A 26,274-nucleotide genomic window follows, 5' to 3' on the forward strand; every position below is an offset into this window, starting at 1 on the left:
TAGAGTAGATAATTAAGATTGTCTGCCCAAATACAAGCATAGAGAACAAAAGTATGAGATAATAAACAACATAGTACTAATTAAAAGGCTATCAAGGTCTGATAAAGAGACTAAGTAGCCAATGGAAGCAAGGAAACCAGGTTCCTCAATACAGTAACAAGAAGGTACCACTGGACCCTTGCAGTAACTCAAACCCCTCTGTTTTGTTGCAATTTATTGTGCAACCACCAGCTCATCCACTACATCCAAAAGACACGTGCAGTCCACAGCAGAAGTGCTAACTGGCATGGCACTATATGGGAAACTTCAGCAGAAGCTTGAGTAAGGTCTTCTGGACCAAGCAGAGAAGGGTAAGAAATTCACACGAGTAGTGATGTTTCACAAAACATACTCAGAACTTTTAGCTACGTGCAAGTGCTAAATTAAGCAAGATGGGAAGCACTTAGATCACCACAAGGGAGATATGCCCCCGTCATAAAAGAAACACCAAGTTTCTCTGCTGAACCATCTCCCAGTCAGCTAAAGCCAGTACAATTGGTAAATGCTGCTGGAAAAGCTTATCATGGTTCTTCCTTAGGTATGCACATCCCTTTCCTTTCATCAACATGTGATGAAACAGCTGTAATGTTAAAAAAGTGCTAGGTATTTCTTTGCATAGGGCTAGACCTGCAGTTGCATGAATTAACAGCAGGGTCAAGAGACAGAGGCCACCACAGGCAAGAGAGAACCTTTCATAACTCATGAATGGGGTTAGGCAAGTTTGAAGTTACTGTGAAACTATGCTACAGCATCTTACCTTGTGATAACATGACAAAATTCAGGATCTGGCTATAGAGAATACAAACCCTTAATCATGGTAGTGCTGAACCAATACAACATTTTTGTGTTGAAACTGTTCTCTCCCCTTCAACTGGTATTTTTTGCTTTTCCTAATAATTCCTGAGGTAAAGGCACCAACTTCAGCCATTTGCCAATGCAACTATTTCAGTAGTGCTTGCAGGTCTCTGCACAACATATTATGACATGAAAATGCAGATTTTCCACATTTAAAGTGCTCTACAACTTACATGAGAATGCCAGTTACATGATAGGAAAAACTCAAATTCTCCAAAACAAAACACAGTGATCATATATAACTCAGTTACTAGTAACCACAGGGCTTGTTTTCATTCATGTGGAAACATTTTTTATAGCTTTCCCCTTAACTAATTTTTAAATCAGGAAATGAAGATTCAGTCAACAAATACTGAACTCCTCTATTTTAGTAGCATTTGTATTGAATTTTAGGTAGTGCCTGTTTACTCTTGCAGCAAAAAAGAGTCTCCATAAGGAGATGGAAATGGACTACAGAATTACATTTTTAAAATCAGGACTGAATTACATCTGCATGTTTGTGTCTGCTACTTATCTGAGCTCCCTGATCATGTTCTAAAAATAGGGTAATTAACACACAATGCAGCCTTTGTCCTGGATGCCACAATGCTGTAGCAGAAAACCTACCAATTTGTATTTAGAACAATCTTTCATTATTAGAAAAGTAATACACAAATTTAAATTCAAATCTGAAAAACCTTAACAAGGATTTTTTTTCTCTTTTAAACAAACTAATTAGCATAGCTTGTTGCAGTTTCTCCTTTCCATCACTGGTAATGGGAAAACAACAGCCATCCTCAAAGGCTGAAATCAAAATCTTCATATACAGGAAGATATTTAAAACTTCCTTAGAGAATATGTCTCTATACAATTCATGTGCGTACAAGTATTCAGTTTGTTAAGAAGTGTCACAGTAATACAAAAATAGTGTTTTAACAAAGTACTTCAGGTAACAGGGTGCTTTTTAACAGTTTAAAATATCAACTTGCACATGCCACAACGTCAAACAAAGGAAAGAGTGTCAGTTGACTACTGGGATTGCCACATAATCAAACACAACCATATTGGCAGTTACGCTATCTGCAAGACTCACACATTGCAGCATTAAAGTCTTTTATCCAATTTGACTTAAAAAAAAAATCTAAACATCCTTATCTGAAAAGAAAGTTAAAATAAAAACACTGAAAAGAACGCACAGGTTTCAAAAGGGTGAGGTTTTTTTCTAAAAAATCTGATTAATACAGTATTTTAAATTCGTTTACTCCCCAAGAAGCCACTGAAATTCCTAAAATATATTTAGCAACTTTTTTTATAGCTTCACTTCAATATTTTTTCCATGGAAACAAAGTCCTTATTGAAGTGCAAACCTTAAAAGATCCAGTTTTCAACTAACAAGCTAGCATTCACCGAAAAAGACCACAATAACAATTTAACTGATACATTTTGAAGGCTGTTAGGAGTGAGACATTACAATTGGTAGTAAGACCAAACCCATGGTTTTAGTAAATCACTCAAATGAACACAGGTACAGAGTTTAAAAAACATTTGTAAACATGTATTACACCTGTAGAGAAGAACTTGAGCCTTATTTCCAAACTGCTCTTCACAGAGAGCCCCAGGTGCCCCAGATGGAATGTCACAAGAGCAGAGTAGAGGGGCAGGATCACCTCCCTCGACCTGCTGGTCACACTTCTTGGATGCAGCCCAGGACACGGTTGGCCTTCTGGGCTGCAAGCGCACACTGCCGGCTCATGTTGAGCTTCTCATCAGCCAACACCCCCAAGTCCTTCTCCTCAGGGCTGCTCTCAATCTGTTCTCCACCCAGCCTGTAGTTGTGCTTGGGATTGCGCTGACCCACGTGCAGGACCTTGCACTTGGCCTTGTTGAACTTCATGAGGTTCACATGGGCCCACCTCTCCACCCTGTCAAGGTCCCTCTGGATGGCATCCCTTCCCTCCAGTGTGTTAACCACACCACACAGCTTGGTGTCGTCGGCAAACTTGCTGAGGGTGCACTCGATCTCACTGTCCATGTCACCGACAAAGGTGCTGAACAGTGCCAGTCCCAATACCAACCCCTGAGGAACGCCATTCTTCACTAGTCTCCACTCGGACATCAAGCCATTGACCACAACTGAGTATGACCATCCAGCCAATTCCTTTTCTGTTGAGTGGTCCATCCATCAAATCCATGTCTCTCCAATTTGGAGACAAGGATGTTGTGCGGGACAGCGTCAAATGCTATGTAGAAGTCCAGGTAGATGACATCAGTTGCTCTTCCTTTATCGTCCAGTGCTGTAACCCCATCACAGAAGACCACCAAATTTGCCAGGCATGATTTGCCCTTAGTGAAGCCATGTTGGTGGTCACCAATCACCTCCTTATTTTCCCATGTGCATAGTATCCAGGAGGATCTGCTCCATGATTTTGCTGGGTTCTCACAGAGGTGAGACTGACCAGCCAGAACCCCTATTTTTAAAAAAGGGTAAAAAAAGGAAGATATGTTTCCCCTTTTCCAGTCAGTGGAAACTTCATTGGGCTGCCACGACTTCTCAAATATAAAGAACACTGGCTTAGCAACTTCATCTGCCAGTTCCATTAGGACCTGTGGATGCATCTCATCAGGTGCCATGGACCTGTGCACCTTCAGGTTCCTTAGGTATTCTCAAACCCCATCTTCTCCTACAGTGGGTGGTTCTTCATTCTCCCAGTCCCTGCCTTTGCCTTCTGTGACTTGGGCAGTGTGGCTAGAGCACTTGCCAGTGGAGAGTGAGGCAAAAAAGTTGAGTACCTCAGCCTTCTCCATATGCCGGGTAACCAGGTCTCCCCTCTCAAGAGGCTATATCATGAAGATCTCACCAGTTCAAAAATAGCAAGCACATTTCTGATGACGCTACCTTGCATACACAATAGAATAAAGCTCTTATACCAGCTCATAGTTAACCATCCAAAGTCAAGATGAGTAACTTCCAAAACTGGAGTATCACAGAATTAAGAACTGCTTAAAAGGTGATCCAAGCGAGGCAAGATAAATAGTACTAAAGTAACATATATTACAAGGAGCAATTCAAACTAATTTAGAATTCAAAAAGTCAAAAAATTGCTGTGCAAAGGCACAGGTATAACTGCATATAGCCCATTGAAGACTTCTACTCAACATGCAGAAATAATCAAGATCTGAAATAAATGCACGATGACTAAAACACACAATGCAAAATAAGATTATTATACACTTCAGTGATGTATCCTTAACAAAAAAAAAACTGTATTCACTGCTGAACATTGCAGAAGAGAGGAAAGAGATCAGTTCAGGGCCTCGCAACATGAATACCTGAGAAACAAAAGCAGTTTAAATCTGAGATTAATAGTATTTGAGAGGGGAACAATGAGAAGTGACACAAAAATAACTAAATTAAAAGGAAGTTCAAAAAGAACTTATTAAAAATTGCTTTGGATGTAAACAATTGTTTTATTTCATGTCCTCTCCTCTGTTGTCCCCAATTTAACTTTTCAAATACTCTAGCTTTTAACTAGAGCCAGAACTAAAAGGAAACTTTCCCTCAACAGCCAGTCATCCCACAAAAAATGTGAATCAATTGCCCCTCCTTTGAAACACCACATATTAAACATCTAGAGAAAGCAGATGACTGATCATACTGTAGATGGTCAGAAAAGACAACACGCATTTATGATTCTAACCCAGGGGTTTGGTCTCATCTACAGATTTCAGGTACCTGCTTAGTCCAATCTCTTAAACAGAATTTCCAACACTTAAAAATTAGAATAATTCCAGGATCTCTCAGGTTCTGAGTCAGAGTTGTTTTGTTGTTTGGTTTGGTTGTGGTTTGGGGTGGTGGTGGTATTTAAAAAAAAAAGCCATATCAGCAGCTGAACATCACACAGATACAGGTACATCCAGAAACTGAAGTTTTCATATATAAGTTGCTTTCATGTTTCAAAAACAATATTTATGAAATTTTTACTTTTTTTTTTTCCCATAAAAAGCTACTAAGGATAAACTGGTAGTATTTTGTCCTAAAGTCTGCAAAGATCAGGTGAGATGCAATTGCCTACTCATTACCACAAGTTAAGCTTTAAATTGAGGCATCATCATTATAAATTACTTCTGTGCAGATGTACGCTTAAGCACGCATTCAGCCCCCAAATACATTCTGTATTTTCCAATACTAAAATCTAAACAATTTTCCATCTAGGAAAGATCTGACAGTAGTTAAAATGCAGATTATGTTTTGGTAATATGTAAATTCATTAAAAAGATTAATCTTTAGGGAGAACACAAATTACGTCAAATCTTAAATTATTTATATTTTAAAACTAAATATGAAATATCTAAAGTAAATTAGCAAAGTCTCCTTTTCTTTTCTGAATGCAGCTGAAGTTTTAGTTCACAACATATGTAGTCTTCCTGAAAGCTTAAGGTGAAAGTTACCACTAAATACACAAAGCGTATTTATAATTAAGATTTTTCCATTTGCATTATCTTTATTGAGTGCAGGAATTCCTCAAAAACCTCATGCATTGTTTCTAAATAGCTTAATTTTTTAGAAGGTCATCAAATGAATCCCCAAGCAACTTCTGTGCTGCCTTCCAGGCACGTCTGGTTTTCTAGACAAATACACTGTGACACCAGAAATACTCTCCAGATTAACAAAGTTAGGTGATGAAGAACTGCACTAACCTCTGAGCCGAATGAGGATCAGCTAGATTGAATTAACTGTAATTATAATCACTTTTGAGCTCGAAGTAATTTACAAATGAAAACTGACCTATAAGCATTCATCACAAACATTTCTCAAATTAAACACCACTTGTACAATACTGTTCTGCTCTATTATTTACTAGCTGGTTTCCTAAAGAGAAGTTAGATGGAATGCGGTCGCCCAGACCAGAAGCTAACTCTGAAGAGTCCTCAGCTCTAGTAAAATACAACCAATATTAAGAAGTCTTAGAATCATAGAAAAGTTTTGGTTGGAAGGGACCTTAAAGATCATCTAGTTCCAACCCCCCTGCCATGGGCAGGGACACCCTCCACTAGACCAGGTTGCCCAAAGCCCCATCCAACCTGGCCTTGAACACTTCCAAGGAGGGGACATCCACAACCTCCCTGGGCAACCTGTTCCAGTGCCTCACCACCCTCACAGTGAAGAATTTCTTCCTGACATCCAATCTAAATATGCCCTCTTTAGTTTAAACTCATTACTCCTTGTCCTGTCACTACATGCCCTTGTAAATAGTCCCTTTCCAGATTTCTTGCAGGCCTCCTCCAGGTACTGGAAGGCTGCTCGAAGGGCTCTCTGGAGTCTTCTCTTCTCCAGGCTGAACAACCCTAACTCCCTCAGCCTGTCTTCATAGCAGAGGTGCTCCAGCCCTCTGACCATCTTCATGGCCTCCTCCGGACTCACTCCAGCAGCTCCATGACCTTCTTATGCTGGGGACCCCCAGAGCTGGACGCAGTACTCCAGGTGGGGTCTCATGAGAGCAGAGTAGAGGGGCAGGATCACCTCCCTCAACCTGCTGGTCACGCCTCTTTGGACACAGCCCAGGACACGGTTGGCTTTCTGGGCTGCAAGCGCACACTGCCGGCTCATGTTGAGCTTCTCATCAATCAACACCCCCAAGTCCTTCTCCTCAGGGCTGCTCTCAATTCATTCTTTGTCCAGCCCATAGTCGTGCTTGAGATTGCACCAATCCAGGTACAGGACCTTGCACTTTGTCATGCTGAACTTCATGTTTCTGTCTGCAAAGTACTATCTTCTGTATAAATGTCTACAAGTACCACACAAATAGCAAAGCACTATCAGTCCATGGAAAGACCCAGAGCTGAAGTTCCACTAAATATATATACAAATGCAGAAAAAACCCCAGGCATTTAAAGAATATCTGCATCTCCATTTTCTGCAAACTGTCAAATTCCTGAAGTTTCCCAAGGAAATAAGAATTGAACCTTTAGTCTGAGATACAGCATGTTTGTAGCTGTGTCACAAGAACCCAAAGATTAATTGGGTTACAACCATATTAACAAAAAGGTGTAGATACCATAAACATGTTCATTACACCCATTGGTCTACTGGAACAAACTGTCTTTCATTAAAGGATTTGATCAAGAATTCGAAATAGAAGATGCTTGTCTTACTTGCCCTGAGATTTTTCATTACTGAAATTCAAATCCTCAAGCTATTTTATTCCCCTGAAGGAATACAATCTCTGCCACAATGAGTTAAGTTCTCCTTGTTACAGTTACTTCAACTTTTAGGAGCTAAGTGAATGAACAGACTTCTACCAACGTGACTAACAGTACAGTAAACCAATGTTTATTTGAAAATCTGGAATTCCGTATTAAAGAACATGGACTCAGCCTGCAAGACTCAGGTCTCACTCAGGATTGTGAAAAGTCTGTTAAAAACCTTCATAACATACATACCTACAACGACTTGTTTCAGTTTCACTTGTGCACACATGTTTATTGTCCATTATGCAAGAAGCTAAAAAACAGACCGCACATTTCCAGGGTGCTCAGTAAGCAGATCACCACAGCAAGTCACCCACCTGCACCCAGGAACAGTTTTTGAGTGAGGCAGGGGCTAGATGAAGCACAAGGATGGCAGGAGCATTACTGTGCTGGATCTGCTGTAGCGCTGTGTGTGTACAGCAATTGGGCGGGCTGCATAGATGCAGTTCACTACTTCTGTACGCTTCCAGCAGTCCCAACACTCACTTCCTAGTGTTGGGAATGCCAGAGAAGGACTGGGGGCTCTGAAAATCACCAGATCTACCACCTGTGCCCAAGACCCCATTCTACAATCCTCTGTCCTCAGAAACTGGAACACATGATATGCAAGGCTGATCACAAAATACAAAGTGGAGGGAGAAGAGATTGTTAATATATAGCACTCTCGCAGGAGTAAGTGGACCACAAAAACAAAAGCTCAGGTATCAACAGCCTAATCCAAGCACTTATATCAATGTTTCAGTACCTGAAGCCCTGAGCAGCCTAAACTTTTCTGGTACAGAGGCATCCAAGTCACTCAAATTTCAGTGTATGTAGATTTCAAATTCCATTTTGTCCTAAAAATTGAGATAACTTCTGGATTTATGAGAGGCTGGAAGCCATTCAGCTAACTTCAATCCAAGTACAGTGCCATTCTCATCCTTTAAGGAGTTTACCATTGTAAAAGGGGCACAGCAAGAAGTTCAGTTAGCTACTAACCAGCTACTAAACATTTTTGTCAGAAAGTACCTACAGCTGTACACAGCTTTAAGCCTTAGCTCAAGTTTTATTTCATGATTGAAATGTAAATAATCAGGCATTATCTCCTGATTAACATAAGGTCCACCAGCAGGAGTTAAATCCCAATGGAGGGGGTGAATGATTTGTCATACCTTGGACACTCAGTGTTCACCTCTCTTACCTTCCTCAAAGGAGTCAGAACACGAAACGTAAGTATATCTACAGAAGGGTTCAAACACCAAATGGACACACACAAAACTGCAGTGTGCTTGGAGATAAACTGTGGAAGATGCGGCCGTATTATTACCATATGACAGCCACTTGAAAAAATGTTTGTGTTTTCTTATGCAAGCAAATGGGGAAGGTTTGGTACTAAACATTGAAACCATCACAAGTACTGATAGCGTAAGTCCCCTAAATATCCAATATGGAGTAGATGGAATACGTCTTATATCGAGATAAATAAATATGAATGCTAAACACAAGCCAGTACTTCCAAGTCTAGTTACTGGATCTTTCAGGTAATTTCTTAGCCTTCCCTGGTGACAGACATCATGTACCTCCTGTATCTGCTGCTGTGCACATCGGACACATCCACCATCAGGAGGAAAGCAAAGGCCTCATTTTGGGCGATATCAGCTAGCAGGCACCCAGAGAAGCGACATGTTGAACTCCAGAAAACCGAAAAATGCCCTTTCTGAGGCAGGAAGCAAGAGTTCTCCGTCCCCTGATGAATCTCTGGGTCCCCCTGCCAGCAGCGAGCAGCACAGCACGCGCTAGACGCGGCTCCCCGCTCGGGAGGCAGAACAAGGCGCGGGAGCCAGCACAAGGCCACAGCGCGCTGCCATCCGCCGTCCCCCCCGCGCTGTCCGCCCCTCCACCGTGTGCACATCCGCCGCCCGCCCCTGCCCGCCCGGCCACCCCCGCCGGCGGCCGTACCCGCCCGGCACCCAGCCCCCCCCCGCGTCCCTCACCGCGGCCGGCCGGACACACACACACACCCCCGCTACTCCCCGTGCGGCTTTCCGGCCCCGCCGCCCTCCCCCTCCCCGGCAGCGCCCCGCGGCGCCGCCGCTGGCCCCGCTCCGTCCCCACGTGTTGCCAGGCGGACCCGCCTCTCCTCAGCGCCGACCCGAGCAGCGCGCCCTGGCCTAGTCCGGCCCGGCCCCTCCGCTGGGCGCGGGGGGCGGCGGAAAGACGCGCGGAAGGTGGGGGGGGGGGGGGACGGCGGCAGGGAGCGCTCCCCGCCGAGGGGCCGGGTGAGCAGCGGCGCTGCCGGCGCCGCCACCCCGCGGGCCGCGAGGGAGAGGCTCGGGGCGGCGCGGGCACCGAGGGCCCCCCCGCCCCAGCGCCCCGGCGGCCGAGGGGCCCCGCTAGGCCAGGCCGGCACCCGCGGCCTCCCCGCGCGGGAGCGGGGGCCAAGCGCCCCCCCCCCGCTCGCTCCCCCCCACCCGCGCTCCCCCCAGCCCCGGCGGCCCGCGGCGCGGCGCCCCGCCCGGTACCTGCGCGGGCCGGGACTGGCGGTGACTCAGGAGCGAGGAGGAGGCGCCGCGCGGCTGGCGGTAAAAAGACCCGAGCTCCCGCCGCTCGCGCTCATATAGAATTAACGTCACCACGTAACACACTCCCCCCCTCCCCCGCGCGCCCGGGGTCTCCTGGCAACGCGCGCGCGCTCGCTCTCGCCGGCCGCCTCGGGCGCGCGCCGGCCGCCGGCCCAGGTTGGGGCCTGTCCCGGCGGTCGCCCTTCCCCCGCGCGCCCGCTGCCGCCGGGCCGGGCCGGGAGGCGCGGAGGGAAGGCCCGGGCGTGTCACCCCCCCGGGACGCGGGTCCTCTCACGTACCTCGGGCTGCTCCCCCGTCCACGCCGCTGCCCCACGCCTGGGTGGCACCCCGCCCGCAAACCCACCAGGCGCGGGGGCCGAACCGCGGCACCCAGAGCCGTTCCCCCGCTTGGTGGGGCGCAGGGCGGCGCAGAAAGCACCTCCTCCCCGGCGGGAGGGTGGCGAGGACGGACCTGCCGGGGGGCCGGGACGTAACGCTACCCCGAGCACTTCAGTGCTGCTTTAAACCTGAACTGGGAGGGTTTCTGACGGCACCAGGGCAAAACAGCCGCAGTCTGCCAAGTAGGCACGGACAAACCCTGTTCGCAAAGGCTACAGGTACCACAGAGCCACAGTCAGCGCTGAAAACCATGGTGGTGAAAATGCTGTTTCATCAGTTTCGATCGTTCCTGCCGTGGCCAGCACGGACAGCCAGAGGCAGCGACAGCTTCAGCCCTCCCAATTTAACTTGCCGTACTCGCCTGCTACAAATGCGAGCTCCGAGTGAAGCCTTTCCTGAAACTGATTCCTGCCTGGGGCTTCCTTCCCGTGCACGTGGTCTTGAGTAATAGCATGGAGCACACTTGGAGAAGATACCTGTGATCTACACTAAACCTAGAGAAACGTAAATGTCTTTGAGACTTGTAGCTCCTCGTGGCTGGTGTGGGATGGGGAGGAGAATGGGAAGGAAAAGGCAAGACCTGGTGGGTTGGTATAAGGACAGTTTACTGGGATTGCAAAGGGAGAGGGGAAAACAAGACAAAACAAACCAGTACTTAACAGAGTATACGAAACTGGTAATACACAATGCAGTTTCTCACCCGAGGACCGTACAACTCAGACCGCACGCTCAGACCTGTCCCGAAACCGGACTGTCCCCGAGCCACGCGTCCTGGAGCTGCTGCCGCCTCTCCCCGGCTAGCCCCCTTTTATGCTGAGCATGATGTCACATGGTATGGAATACCCCCTTTGGCTAGTTTGGGTCACCTGTACTGTCTATGTCCCCTCCCAACTCCTTGTGCACCCCCAGCCGTCCCGCTGGCAGGGCGGTGCGAGGAGCAGAAAAGGCCTTGGCCCCGCATAAACACTGCTCAACAACAGGTCCATAGAACAAAAACATCTCTACATTATCAATGCTGTCTCCAGTACAAATCCAAAACATATCCTCACACTAGCTACTATGAAGAAAAAATCAATCCTCTCAGCTGAAACCAGGACAGAGCCAATGATTTCAAACGTTATTAGAGGCAGGTGGGATGAACGTACACACGGTGTGATGGCATAAGAGCTGTTTACTGAGGGTATATCACCAGATAGTTAATCTGTTTTCTCTGCATTTTACTAAATTCTTGCATCTACTTGTCTAAAGCAATCTGCAGTCTAAATGCATCTGTTTAAATAATGGAAATGACAGCAGAAAGCAAAAGAAGAAGAAAAAGTGGTGGATCTGCCTAGTACCTGCAATACAATCTATGTTAAGAACGAGCAAAAGATAAAGGATCCTGTTCTTCACTGTGCAGGGCCACACCAGCTTTGTTCCAGTATATGGCAGTAAAATCTCAGCCCCCAAAAGCAGATGTCTTTGTGGTAAGGAAATCCCATCTTCCAGACAGAAGTTAATGGAGAGAACTTAAGGATGCCCTATTCCCCAGCACATTGAATTTGGGGAGGTGGGCTTTTTTATAACATGCCATTTAAAATAGCTAGAAACTGCAAAAGTGTAAGGAGGTGTCCTGGTTCAATCCCAGCCAGTACCTAAGCACCATGCAGCCGCTCGCTCACTCCTCCCCACTAAGGGAATGGGGAGAAGAATGGGGAAAAAACCTCATGGGCTGAGATAAAGACAGTTTAATAGAATAACAAAGGAAGACACTAATAATAATAATAATAGTAATAACAGTCATAATAATAACAAACAAACAAACAGACAAGTGATGCAATTGCTCACCACATGCAGGAAAAAAACCCACCTGATGCCCAGTCTGTTTCTGAGCAGCAATCCCAATTCCCGGCTCGCTTCCCCAGTTACATATGGACCATGCTGTTCTACGGCAGGGAATATCCCTCTGGCCAGCCTGGGCCAGCTGTCCTGGCTGTGCTCTCCCAGCTTCTTGTGCACCTGGCAGGGCACAGTGAGAAGCTGAAAAGTCCTTGACTTGGTGTAGACACTACAGCTACCCAGCAACAACTAAAACATCAGCGTGTTATCAACATTATTCTCATACTAAATCCAAAACACAGCACTATACCGGCTACTAGAAAGAACATTATCTCAGCCAAAACCAGGACAGGAGGCAAAAGAAAGATCCAGGCAAAAGGTTGCAGAGCATAGTCCAAGTGATAAGAATTAGGGAGAAACAGGGATGAATATGTTACGTGATTCTAAAATGAAAGTACCTGTAGCCCCCTTGTAACCCTCAGATTTGAAAATTGTACTAGTTGCTAATTTTTTATTTATCTGAGATGTCCGGTGCTTGGGAGTATGAAGAGAGCAGAGGTATACAGGAGACAATTGATAAAAATGAGCAATCGATTGGTATTTATTGCAACACCAATTATATGCTATTGCAGGCATTCCCTTTATTCAATCAGCTAAAAGCGGCAATCATCAGTAAACAAGTGATTCACAAGGCGGTGGCTAGCCTTGCTTGTCCTTCTGAGACCTGCCACCTCGTGACAGGCAGAACCCTGAGGTGAGACCCCGTGGCCCCTGTAGAGGCGTGATGTGCAGAAGAAGCCAGCAGTGTGGAGTAGAGCGCAAGGTAGTCAACAGCAGGGGTCAAGGAGTCAGGGACAGGTCTAAACAGGTCTAAGCTGGAAACTTCTAGACTGGAGGAAAATGCCTTTTCATCCAAAATTTTTCATTAAGAAGCAGTTTCTGTGAACAACTACGTAGGAGGGGACAAGGTAGAGGCCATACGGACACCACTCCTGCTTCCACATGGCTCCTGCCATCACATGTCTATGGAAAGAGGAAAAGACAAGCCTGTTTCTTACAATACCTGAATTGTATGCACATGCAAGCTTTCTAGTTTGGGTTGTTTTGCTGTCAAAACAGTTCAGCTTATCCTGATGTGTGCAGTCGTGACAATGAAACTAAAGAAACTTTAAAGTTCGACTTGAGTTGAAATTGAATGTGTACTTGAGTTTTAATAGCCCATATATTTTTCTTTGCTTTGAATTTTCATCTTCCTCTGTGTTTCCCATGCTTTAGAGCATGCTCTGCAACTTTTAGTTTCAGTCTGGCTGGATAGTTGGAGTGCTGCCTTGGTATTGCACAGAAAGTCAAACTAACAACATTTTTTGAATAATAGGAATCAAATCCCCTGAGAACACATTAGATACCGGCACAGGTATATTTTTCTCATAAACACATGTTATTTTCAAAATATTACTACTCAAAGCATTTTTAAAAGTCTTAAAACATGTGTGCAAGAAATGTGCCAGTGTGGTCACTGAATGCGCAGACACAGCATTTTCTCCAAGCTGGAAGAGCTTTGGTAAGCCACGCTAGGAGAACTGCCCTGTGGCATAGAAGCTGGGTCAAGTCTCCTGGGGACAGGGACTTGAGGTCAAATTGCTGCTCCAAGTCAGAGGAAGAAGAGTTTGAACCGGGTCCCTCGCACGCTAGTTGAGTGTCTCACGGAGCTGTTAAACATCATGGAATCTGCCCTCTCCTTTGAGTGCATAGGCCTTAGCTCTGCGCACATTCGAGTCCTTCCCGCCACAGCTTGCATCGCTGACTTGCACCTTGGCTGTAGACAGAGGCCGTGAGGATGCTCAGGGCTGGAGCACAGGCCTAGGTTTGTACGTGGAGGGGGCTAAAGATGGTCAGGCACTGAAGCCGTCACAGAAGGCCAAGCCAGTATTTGTGTAATGGCCTGTTGCAACAAATGAGTTTGGCACTCGCATTGAGGCTGAATCTTCCCAAGCACAGCTTGCGTCCTGTGCTAAGCTAAAGCAACAGTGCTTTAGCTTAGGGAAATGTGTTGGTCATGGAGCTTGGTATGCTTACTTCAGATCAAGAACTCCTCTGTGGCAGGCGATTCATTGAACATTTAAGCTGCTTTCAGTACCTTTTGTACTAACAGAAAAATGCAAAAGGTCCTTGGTATGGACCTGGATCTGATTACATGAACACCCTCAGGGTACTAGGCACGCTTGGCACTTACCAAAGGCTCAGCTTTACAGGACTCAGGACCTGCTCAGCACTGCAAACCTGCAATATACGAAAAGCTCTGAGCACACGTTCTCTTCTGGTCATAGCTGATTTCAGCTCACCCCGACTGTTTTCCGAAGTACTGATTGCCCAAGGTTACCCTCTCCTGAAATCTGTTGGCAGTTCTCCTCATGTGAGCACTGAGTTACAGCGAGGGATGATATGAGTGCTCCTTGTCTGCGTCTGTCTGAGGTAGCTGGCTGAGTTACAATCACCATGGAAGTTATCATCAGCCACCGAAAATGAGAACACCCTCACTGAACCATTTACAGAATAAAAACCCCAAGGTTCCCCAAGTGCCACAAAGAGATGTCTTTTCCTCAGTACAGCTTCAAACCATGATGAAATCCTGTGCGGAAGTACTAGGTTTACCAGTACACAATGAAAGCAGTGAATCCAGAGTATTCCTTTTAAAAGACTGAATTGCTTTTTTGTGGCCAAAAAGCAATTCTTTCAACTCTTACTGAATGATTATTTCAAATTACGTGGCTAGCCAATGAATGATACAGAGCAGAGCTGTTAGTTCTTCCATGTATTGTTTACTTTTTGAGGAACTACTTGTTTTCTAAAAGAAAGTACATCACCCCAGAAAGCAAGTCATAGTTTATAAACAGTGCCGCAGATGGCATAGAAAGTTCTGCTGAACTATCACATGGCAAATCATGTAAATCCCCGTGTAGAGCTGAATGAACACCTCTCACAGATTTCTCTTTTACACTTGCTTTTGCTTTTGTGAAACAGGAGCAAATTTTCCCTCAGGGAACACATTTGCAGACAGGGGTAGCAGCAAAATACAGTGTGTGTAACCTTTGAGATACTGTCATAAAAGACAAAGAAAAATGACATGGTTTGGAAAAAGTGAAATCCTGAAATGTGATTATATACTTTTTGACATAATAAACCTTCGACATCTTTCGTTTCTCAATATTTTTAACTCTCCAGGGACTAAATCGTGACTCTTGTCTTACATTATAGGGATTGCTCATAGGTAGGCAAAGTATAAACCAAAAGTAACAGGGGAAAAAAAAAAACCTAGAGGAGAGATGAAGAAAATAGGGATACAGTTTAGAGTGATAAACTGGGGAAAAAAGTGATGCAGTTGTATTGAAATGGATGTACAAGTACTTCAGAGGTAGTACAGAAGTTAAAATCTCAAGTACAGTGCACTTGGTGTTTTTTAGGGTCATTTCCAGGGGCTGGAACTCACTGCAGGGTTTTGGGTTTTTTTACTGCATTTACTCTGAAATAATTCTATCAGAAAAGCCCAACTGTGCTAACTGAAATATCACTCTAGAATAGCCTTTTTAAAGAAGCTGTATGTGGAAACCGATGAATTATTAAATTATTACATTAGAACAAATCTTTTTATAATGCATATAAATTAGTTAAGTCATAAGAAAAAAAGCCATTAAATAGAAGAAGCTGTACCTCTTGTAGTGCCTGCGGTTGGTCTTAATGTATCTAACTCTAACATGACAGTAAAACTATATACAGAGGGGTCCTTGTTTCTAGTCTTGTTGGTTACTTCACATGACAAAATAAAATGCCACAAAGTAGTCAAGGGTTTTGCAGTGGTCTGTAAGGATGTAAGTAATATGTTACCTAAAAGCTGCCCAACTTTTTCATAGCTTCCTTGTACATGTGAGGAGGAAGGTCACTCCCTTAAACTACTCTGGTTCTTTGACCTTCACAGGTTTAATGGTTTGGAGTTTGGTTTGATTTGGTTTGGCTTTTTCACTGTATGAGGGTGCAATAACCACTGCCGGTACTCTCTGTCACTGCTAAAAATGCCCACAGTAGCACCCCCAGCAGGGACAGGGTATATATTCAGCCCCAGAACTGGGCAGGAAATGGTTCTGAGCCATATGAAAAACCAGCATCCCAAATAGGGAGGGAAAGACAATAGCCCATTCTCATGGACTGTAATCCCTCCCTCCCCTCTTCCCCCAAAAAAATCACAGAGGGAGCAAATCCTAACATTCCATTTAGATCATCTGCAGTTGTATTGTTTTGATTTTTACCACTTCACTATGTCTTTACTAGCATTAATTCTAAGTTTGCAATTAAAAATCATGATAAAGCTCAAATCTTGCATTTTATTAGGAAATCCTGACAGTTTTAGAACTTTTTGTCCCATACTCTTTTTGAGTTGAAACATTTGCTAAGACTAACTCTTTCGGACGAGCAATTTAATTTTCAATGAATTGGCCATTACCAATTTAATCTCTGACTTTGGTCTTTAAAAAAGAGTTCTCAGCAGCGGTAGTCAGAGTATGACCTGGCACAGGAGAGCTAGTTCCTTCCTTCCTTTCAGCCTCATTTCTCAGAAAACAGTGAAACTTCAATAAGCACAGACACGGATGCAGACTACTTGCTTTCCTCAGTACGTTTTTCTAAGTCTTTGGTTTTTTTCAGCAACATGGACAACACTTTTGCCTGAAGGCAGGTGCCTTGGCATCACATAGCAGTGCAGAATACAGCTGGAAAGAATTGCAGCTACGCAACTTCAGTCAGCAAAGAAATTAATGTCTCAAAATTATAGTTCAAAACACAGCACTTCAAGTGGTTGGCATTCAAAGGCCGATCAGCTGCAATAGCAAAAGCTGTCTGAAGAATGTCAAAATAGGGATATGAACAAGCTTTTTAAAATAAATTTGTTAGAAAAGGTGTATATTTAAAACTTTTTTGTAATGATCATTTTCTGTCTTTACTCCTGTACTGCTTCCTCTGTAGCTTTGGCCTGAGGCTAGAGCTGAGAAGGGAAGCTGAAGATCTTTGAGTTTAGGTCAACGGCTGCAGTATCTCATGTTATCCTTGCATGTTCCCAGATACAGTTTCTTAGGACAGTCTGTCAGGGGCTGTTCTGTTCTGTCACAGAGGGCGGCTGGAAGAGTTTGTACTGATGGGATTCAAAGATGCTCAAATCCTGTTTACTGCAGTAACCACAGTAAACTTTTGATCAGAAGATCATGCTGGATATTAATGTTGCTGCAACCCTTGAACATGAAGGCCCCCATCTACCAACCTGAACTGCTGTCTAGGGAGGTTTGCTGCTTGCTGGGGGCTCAGATCTGGGATACCATGGAAAGACTGATGTGGCTTGTCCAGCCCCCAGATTGTTAACCCCTGCTGTTCTTCCAGGTGGACACCAATGCTGCTACTAGGGGAGACCTGGAGTGTATTGAGCATGACTACATGACACTGGGTAAGGGCATGGGAGCCCAAATGGTTTTGTCCTTGATCTTGTTGGTGAGGGGACAGGGAGTGGATGTATCCTTTGGATCAACATCTGTTTGCGCAGCTGGTGTCAATGACAGGGATTTGGTTTTTATGACCATGGGTCCTTTGTGAGGATTGAAGAGTGTTGGGAAGAAATGGGATCCCACCCCAACTAAGCAGGTCAAAAACATCTTTGCCAATTGCTGACCAACCTGGTAAAGAGAGATTGAAACTGGGAGTGATGGGGGAGGGAAATGTCAACTTACAGTTAAGTGAGGAAGTGGTAGACTGGGTTGGCAAGCAAAAGATGCAGGGTGGACAAGAGAAACCTTGAAACCAGCAGTACAGGACTGGAGAGGACCTCAGGCATATACACTCAAATGAGGTAATGCCAAGGGACAATATTACGGGGAAAACTCTCACACTTTTCCTGGGAAATCAGCACAGCTGGGTGCCTCTCTGAAATGCCTGTACACTAACGCATGCAGCATGGGGAGCAAACAGGAGGAATTCAAGCTCCAGGTGCCATTGCTACAATCTCATTGGGGTGCAGAGACATAGCAGGATAGCTCACATGGCTGGAGTGCTGCCACGGAGGGGTCCAGGTGCATTGGGTGTCCTTTAAGGAGAGGGAGGAAAGGGAATTGCCCTTTACGTGAGAGCAGCCAGGATGTGTGGGGCTCTGCCTACAGATGGATGATAAGCCGGGGGGGAGTTTACCAGTTAGGACGTGAGGACAGACTAACAAGGGCAACATTGTGGGTGTTTGCTGTAGACCACTTGATGAAGAAGAAGAAGAAGTAGATGAGGTACCTTCTTTAAACAACTGGAAGAAACCTCATGTTCACAGGCCCTGGTTCTCACAGGAGACTTCAACTACCCCAATATCTGCTGGAGTGACAGCACAGCAAGGCACAAGCAGTCCAGGTTTCTGGAGTGCATTGATGGTTACTTCCAGACACAGATGGTCAAGGAGCCAATGATCGGAGGCACTCTGCTGGACCTTATACTTAGAAACAAGGAAGAACTGGTCAGGGGCATGAAGCAGCCTTTGGGAACAACCTTGGCTGCAAGTGACCATAAGACGGTGGAGCTCAGGATACTGAGGGGATAGAGCAAGGCAAAATCAGGAATCAGGACCCTGAACTGCAGGGCAACAGACTTTGGCCTGCTCAGAGATGTACTTAGAGGAATCCTATAACAGATGGATCTGCAGAGAAGAGAGGTCCAGGCAAGTTTGCTGAATTTTCAAGGACTGTCTCCTCAAAGCTCAAGAGGAGTCTATCTTGTTTTGCAGGAAGTTAAGACAAGGGCCTCCTGACAAAACTCTGACATAAAAAGGAAGTATAACAAGAGGTGGCAGTAGGGGCAGGTGACCTGTGAGGAATATAGAGACACTGCCTGAGCATGCAGGAATAGCATTAGAAAAGCCAAAGCCCACCAGGAGTTGAATCTGATAAGGGACATGAAGGGCCATCAGAAGGGCTTCTACAGGTATCTCAGCAGGAAGGACCCAGTGCTGAATGGGACCAGGAACTGTAACAGATGACACAGAAATGGCCAAGATAGTAAATTCCTTCTTTGGCTCAATTTTCACAGATAAGATTTGCCTTCAGGAATTCCAGGTCCCTGAAAACACACAGAAAGTTTGGAGCAAGGAACACTTACCCTTGGTGGAGGAGGATGAAGTTAGGGAACACTTAAATCACCTGGACACACAGAAGTCCATGGGACCTGACAGAATGTAGCCCTGAGTGCTGAGGGAGCAGCTAATCTCATTGCAAGGCCAATCTCAATCATCTTTGAAGGGTCTTGGTAATCAGGAGAGGTTACTGAGGACTGGAAGAAAGCAAATGTCACTCTTATTTTCAGGAAGGGCGAGAAGGATGATGCAGGGAACTATAGGCTGGTCAACCTCACCTTGATCCCCAGGAAGGTAATGGAGCAAATCCTCCTGGGAACCACTTCCAAACACATGGAAGACAAGAAGGTGATTTGAAGTACTCAGCATGGATTTACAAAGGGGAGATTGTGTCTCACCCTCCACTAGCCTTCTACAATGAAATGACTGGCTTGGAGGATGATGGGACAGCAGTGGATGTTTATTTTTACTCATGTTGAAAGCATGGTTTCCACACTGTCTCCCATAACATCCTCATAGGCAAGCTGATGACTAAATTAAGTGGGCAGTGAGGTGGACTAAAAACTGGCTGTGTGGCTGGGCCCAGAGGGTTGTGATCAGCAGCACAAAGTCCAGCTGGAGGCCAGTCACTGGTGGTGTACCCCCGGGGTCAACACTGGGGCCAAGATTGTTTAACATCTTCATTAATGACCTGGATAGCAGGACAGCATGCACCCTCAGCAAGTTTGCAAAACTTGATACAAAACTGGGAGGCCTGGCTGATATACCAGATGCTGCTATTCAGAGAAACCTCCGGGGGCTGGAGAAATGGGCTGACAGGAAACTCATGAAATTCAGCAAAAGGAGATGTAAAGTCCTGCCTCTGAGGCGGAACAACCCCAGGCACCAGGACAAGCTGGAGAATGATGGGGTGGAAAGCAGCTTTGCAGAAAAGGACCTGGGAATCCTAATGGATACCAAGTGGAATACGAGCCAGCAATGTGCCCTTGCCGTGAAGACGACCAACAGCCTCCTGGGTTGCATCAGATTGAGGGAGGTGATCCTTCTCCTCTACACCACCCTAGTGAGATGTATCTGGAGTGCTGAGTCCAGTCCTGGGCTCTCCAGAAAAGGAGAGATATGGACATACATATTGGGTCTGGAAAAGAGCCATGAAGATGATTAGGGACTGGGACATCTCTGGTATGAGGACAGGCTGAGAGCTGGGACTGTTTAGTCTCGAGAGGAGAAGGCTCAAGGGGATCTTATCAATGTTTATGAACACCTGCTAGGGGGTAGGCAAAGAAGACAGAGCCAGACTCTTCTCAATGGTGCAGAGTGAAAAGGGAAGGGGCAATGGGCACAAATTGAAAAATGCAAAATTCCATTTAAACATATGAAAAAACTTCTTCACTCTGAGAGTGATCAAACATTGGCAGAGGTTGCCCAGAGGGATCGTAGATTCTCCATCCTTGGAGATATTCAAACCCCAGTTGGATACAGCCCGCAGCAATCTACTCTAGCTGTTCCTGCTTTGAGCAGGGGTTTGGAGTAGACAATCTCCAGAGGTGCCTTCCAGCCTCAACTATTCTGTGATGCTGTGATATTTACATAAAAGCCTTGTTGACATTTGATGTTCAGGGATGTGAGATTGAAAAGCTGAGAAAAAAAATGCAGCTAAATTTCTCATAACGAAAAATGCAAAGTAATACTATTAATTTAAAACCACTGGAACAATGGCAGAGCATGTCTAACATACACAGCTCTTACATGTCTGTCTGATAAATTCCAAAATGTTCATGTAGAAGGCAGATCAAAATTGTTCTCCATGATTTGCATGGCATATTTGCATGGGGAAATAAAGCCTTCATACCTGGGGAACTGAAAGTTGGCTATATTCTCTGCAGTTTATTAGGTCTCTTTCTATAAAGCCATGCGGGGTCTTGGTTATAAATATAGATTTTACTGTTCTGCAGAAGAGCCAACTGCTTCTGCATCATTTAGTCTTATCACCTCTCTGCATTTCAAATCATACCTGTAGCCTAATTTAGGCAGTTTTCTTATGAAACATAACAGTATTTAAAAGCTGAGGGTACTGATAAAACTGCTTTGGAGTTTTTGCTTGTCATTTTGTTTTGTTGCTTTATTTTGATGCTTTTACTTTTCATCTTTCTCTGTCTCCCACTGCAATAAGCAGACCTGCCATTCTTAAGAACTTTGTGGTATTGCTACATTAGCTGAAAAAGGATGAAGGACAGAAACTAGGCAAAAAAAAAATAAAGGGAAGTTGCAAAGGATGGGAGAAGAGCAAAGGAGAGGAAGTTTGATGAGAGCTGTGGGATTTGCTATGTGAAGTAACCAAAGCCTTTAAAAATAAGGAGTGGAATTAATTCCACCTAACTTCAGATGTTCTCAGCTGCAATATCTCAACTTTCCTGGGTTGCCTTAATAGTGAAGAAAGAGAAGCTCTTGTACAGTGTAATTCACCTGGGCTATTTTAATTGTCTGCTTGAAGGTGGGATGACTTGTGCCCTAGAAATGCCTCTTTCCATCTACTGGCAATACAAGGCCTAGGGGATGAGCTCAAATGTAAGCGTGTGCATTTACTGAATCAGCCTAAATTCTCTAGCGCAATTTTGGACACCTAAAGTGAAGGAAAGGAAGCCAAACAGCAGAAGTAGTCTGGGCAGCTCATACCTGCCAAAGCTGGTGGTGCCCCAGAGCACCTGGAACATGAATTGTCCAGTATATTTATTTTGCATGTTTAGTGCTGTTTTTCCTTTCTATTTTCCACAGCGGTGTCTGGGTCTGAAATGCAGAGAGTATATGTAGGGTCTGGTTGTGTGGCTTCGTTTGGGGCTGGAAGGATGACATGTCCTCCCCAGGTCGCCTGGCTGCCCTCAATGGGCTCCTGGGTCCCTTCTTTCTCAGATGCTCTGGAATTACTTGCTGGGGCGTGGTGGTGGCTGCAAAATTCCGGGCGTGGGCAGATGTGCAAATCTTATCAGACGTGTTGCTCCTTTCCATTAGCGCAGCTCTGCTGTTTTGAGGCAGATGTAGTCTTTGTCCTCAGGATACCTCTTCTCACGAATTTGCTGTGCCAGGAAGCCACAATTCTCAGTATTATTGCAAATGCAAGAAGGACAAGAAAGATGGTCAAGATTCCTGAAAGGTCTAGATGATAGCGTAGAGCTGCTATAGTGAGTATGTGTCCCTTGAGTGAACAAATCTGCAGTGAGCTAGAAATACCTGGTTATAGCAGCATTTAAGCATGGGGGATTCATCCAAACAAGATGCCGTACAAGTGAAGAGGTAGTCTGATCCAGGAGATCACGGAGAGAAACGGCAGAAAGCAGAGTTGTTAATCCAAATGTTCATGTGTTACATTAACAGCTTCTTGAAAAAACATCACTTTGGAATAGTTTTTTTCCAGCTCCAGAGGAATAATTAATGGTGGATAAAATAACAAGGAAATCAGAAGTGGTGAAAAGTGGCTTTCTGCAAAATCCCTGAAGGTATTTTGAAAGAAACTTTCCCCTTGTGTCAAAGGCCCAAGTGCCAATTCTCTGATTACTTCTTAGTAGCTGATCAGTCAGTCATGAATTCACTGCTAATGGGCAATGAAAAATAATACAATTTAAACATAAATAATTTATAAGCACCAGCCATGACTGGCAATACAGATGTAGTTAAAATGATTCCTACCTTCAATTTAGGAAGGGACAGGCATAATGAAATTTGTTCTGTAAAAGTGAGATGTCTTAGGTAAATTCAGGATTATATAAATAAATTTTATGACAAGTCTTCAGTAAATTCCAGAATTCATAAAGTTCTAGAGAAGTTTTGTCTGTTTATGAAGTAAATTGTACCTTGGAACTCTTGAGTTCTCTACCTAACCAGTGTTACATTTAGGCTAACGTACTATTTTTGAATTATTTGTAGCTATCCAAGAAGTGGCATTTCACGTATCAGTATCTTAGGTATTATAAAATACTAATATGATCATTTACTACTATAAACTACTACATTTTATTGTGTGATCTAACAGTAAAGGTTTTTTGTCTTTTGGGGTTTTTTTTTACATTATTCCCTATTAGATTAATATCTGCATTAGAATATCGTGGTGTTTAGAATATTTTACATGTTGAAGAACAGTTTATAACATTAAAGTGGAATTATTTGTATTAGAGGAATAGTGATACAAATTAAGTCATTTGTAAATGGCATATAAATTCATAGGTGAGCACTGCTCCAAATATTTATGAACGTCTCATGCTCAAAGCTCTACGTGTTTTTAAATGATAAAATATGAGTTGATGAAATATTGCTTTGCAAATATATGCTCTTGACATTCAATGAACTGGAGGAATCCTGCTTCATTAAATTGAGTCTGCTATTGCTTACTCCAAAAATATCTAAATCTACAGCTCTTCCTCCCAAATCCCACGAGGCAGACGGCGGTAACCAGCCACCTGGATGCTTTTCAGTCTCGTAGGATCTCATTAGATGCTGAGTATACCAACCACGCTTCTGTTCCTTCTGCTCACATTCCTGCTCCTAAATAACCAGTCAGACCCCAGCCCTGCTCGCTCCTTGTCCAGGGCCAAAACGGGCAATACTGACGTGTTGTCCCTCCGAGCTCGGCCTCTTGCCTTGCTCTGCGGTCTGGCATGTCACTGGCTGCGTGGCGTTGGTGGCTGAAGCCAGCTCAAGTCTCGCTCCGGCGTGGTTTGCCTTGGTGCTGTACTGCAGCTCAGTGCACTCTCCATACCTGGCTCCAAACACGGTTCCTGTAATCAGTAACTGTGATTGATTGATAATTGTTATTTAAGGTCAGACTACCTCACTAGTGTTACCCATATTTGTTTTTTATATTCCTAGCAATGAACTGAACACATCTGCTGGGTGGTGACTGGGAAGGCAGGTACAAGGACGTGCATCTGCAGGGACCCGAGGGTTCTGTAAGGAAAGATGTAAAGTTTTACAAATCATTAAAGAAATAATTATTTTCTGTTTGAACTTTGGTACCTTAATAAAAGGCACCTTAGACATAACTAAGATGGGAGACTAGCTTCTCAGGAAATAAAAATGTGAGTGGTCTCCTGAATTTTAATTCACTGGCTGCAGCTAATTAACTGATTGTATTGTCTATGTGTATGTGTTCTTTACTCTCAGTAGCTTACTTATCACTGTGTATCTTTTTTTTTTCTTTCAGAGTGTTCTAGAAAAGATTTTGAAGCAGAGGCAGTGATAGGTGATCGTGGGGCTAATCTTTGTGCATTACTCAGTAATAAAAATAATAAGGCTGGCTCATAGACTGTAAAATGCTGTTCACTTGTTCCTTTGGGCTTGGAGGGATACTGTCAAGACTGGCTGAAGTGTTGGGATAGATGTCTCTACACTCCAGGGAATCTGTGGAAAAAGCAGGTAGTGAAAGTCCTGTGTAGCCATGGAAAAGGATTAAAAATCCCTCAGGATTAAGGCTCCTCCGTGGGTTTGGGAGCTCAGGGTTGCACTCTCCCACTTAGGCAGTGTGCTCCCACTGACACAGGTGTGTGACAGTGTGTGTGACATGTGGCACAGGTGTAAGAGCCCAATAATTTTAAAAAGGAGCTTTACATTTGCTTCATCAGAGGTCAGGGCAAGCAGCAGGCAGAGCATGCATCAGCAAAGGACAGAGTTACGCATCTTTGGTCCTTAGAAGCACTCCTGCAGAGATCCTGAACTGAACAGCTCAGCATCTCGCAGTGATACCTGGAATTGCTCCCCGCTTTGATTTTTCATCCTGTTAGTGTGCAGCTTCTCCGCCAGTGGCACATCTGTATGCAGCCTGTGGTTAATGGGATTATTGCCCTGGAACAGTATAATTGAAGTTCTTTCCTTCTTTAGTATGAGCGTGTGTATTTTATCTGTGTCGTCTGAATTAGTCAGGTTTGCTGGGAGTATGTGACCATTAAGTGGGTCATCTGGAGCAGGAATGCACTGCACCTTACTCAGTGATGGTATCCCATCAACCACACACTTCCCAGTTTTCTCCCACACTGGCTGTTTTGATGCATTTGCCTTCATGGGTAGGAGATAGCACTGACTACTCTGCACCAATGTTCCTGTCTACCAAGTTCTGTACTATTTCTTATCTTGACAAATTGGTTTCTTCCTGTTGTAAACAGAAATTTCTGCTTGCAGCCCTGCAAACTGCAGCTTGACACTGCTTCTCTTTCTGTTCCCTCCTCCTTTCCACAGGAGCCTGGTGTGCTTCAGAAGTTCCTCAGCTAGACAGGTGGCTACTAAGGGCCACTGTGTAATTTTAGGGGAAAATTTGAAGTTTGCAGGCTGTGTATCCCTTTCTTAACTTCATGATTATGGCATGCTTTAAGAACACTTTTCAGGATGCTAGACCTTGCATTTAATCTGTCCTTTGCAGTCAGAATAATCCCTGTCAAGAACAGGTGGCATTTTGCAGGTACCATAAATGAAATGTACAGTGGTGAGAAATAAATAAGACAAACTCTAATTTAAGATTTCTTCAGTAAAGCCCCAAAGACATTTTGGGTAGGAAGAATGTAATGTTGGAGGGTTTTCTAAAGGGAAAGGATGAGGCAGCTGGAAAAATGAGACTACCTACTTGTTCTTGCTCTGCATTTGCTCTATCATTCCTTATCCTGCACTTCTCCAGCAACAGACCACTCTCAGTGCAGGTTTTTCTGTTCCCTCCAGAATGAATCTAGAGGTAGGAGCTCCCTTGTGCAGCACGGTCGTTTTCATTAAGACACCATCCACCACAGACCCCTCAGCAGAGGAGGACCACAAGGAGCATCAGCCTTAGCATCTAGCAAGGATTCCGTGGATTATGGCTGAAGCTGACTTTACATCAAAGATGAAGTTAGCAGATGAACCTAGAGAGTAAGATTTTTAACTGCTTGTGGTGGATCTTATTAGAGGGCATGCAAGCATAGTGAAGGGACTAACCAGGTAGGATTGCTGAAGGAAGCCTGAAGGAAGAAGAAAGCCACGTACAGGGAATATGTAGTCACTCCTCTTTGATGACTTGCATACTTCATGGATAAAATAATGTAAGCATCTCTAAGAATACAGATGCTCCCAGCTCCCTAAGTGTAATGAACTTCACAGAACTTCAAAGGAGAAGCACAGGTTGCAGAAAAACTGTGGAAACTCAGGCAGGCTTTTAATGGCCAGACACCTACTTGCAGTCATAGTATCATCAAACATAATTCCATTTATTAAAGGATGGTCAGGCCTTTACAAGCAGAAAAG

The 26,274-nt window shown here is 44.5% G+C and overlaps 1 protein-coding gene across 4 annotated transcripts in view; it reads right to left on the reverse strand.

Moving 5' to 3' along the window:
• Window positions 1-10,154, reverse strand: part of NAP1L1 (nucleosome assembly protein 1 like 1) — a 37,164-nt gene extending 27,010 nt beyond the window's left edge. Inside the window, exon 1 of one of the 4 annotated variants that reach the window (XM_075747122.1) lies at window positions 9,962-10,154. The gene's annotated coding sequence lies outside the window, so the exon portion shown is untranslated. Of the gene's footprint in view, window positions 1-9,623; window positions 9,840-9,961 lie in introns of those variants that run through there. The other 3 variants (XM_075747127.1, XM_075747112.1, XM_075747118.1) reach the window with 3 other exon arrangements.
• Between the last annotated feature and the right edge of the window lie 16,120 nt (window positions 10,155-26,274).

This window comes from Balearica regulorum, chromosome 1 (assembly GCF_011004875.1).
Source record: "Balearica regulorum gibbericeps isolate bBalReg1 chromosome 1, bBalReg1.pri, whole genome shotgun sequence".
NCBI lineage: Eukaryota > Metazoa > Chordata > Aves > Gruiformes > Gruidae > Balearica > Balearica regulorum.